We start from the raw sequence: 417 nt of genomic DNA, 5'->3' as shown, positions 1-417 counted from the left end.
CTATTTCTTTTATTCTGTTGGTGATGTTTGCATCTATGACTCCTGATTTGTTTCCTAGGTTTTGTATGACCAAGGTTGTCTCTTTTTCTGTTTTCTTTATTGTTTCTATTTCCATTTTTAGATTTTGGATGGTTTTGCTCATTTCCTTCCCCTGTTTTATTGTGTTTTCCTGTAGTTCTTTAAGTGATTTTTGTGTTTCTTCTTGAAGGGCTTCTAGCTGTTTACCTGTGTTCTCTTGTATTTCTTTGAGGGTGCTATTTATGTCTTTCTTAAAGTCTTGTATCATCATCATGAGAAGTAATTTTATATCTGAATCTTGCTTTTCCAGTGTAATGGTGTATTCAGGACTTGCTTTGGTGGGAGAATTGGGTTCTAATGATGGCAAGTGACCTTGGTTTGTATTGTTTATTTTCTTAC

This window comes from Mastomys coucha, unplaced genomic scaffold (assembly GCF_008632895.1).
Source record: "Mastomys coucha isolate ucsf_1 unplaced genomic scaffold, UCSF_Mcou_1 pScaffold21, whole genome shotgun sequence".
Taxonomy (NCBI): domain Eukaryota; kingdom Metazoa; phylum Chordata; class Mammalia; order Rodentia; family Muridae; genus Mastomys; species Mastomys coucha.
The sequence above is the reverse complement of the archived record's forward strand: the minus strand, read 5'-3'. Positions refer to the sequence as shown.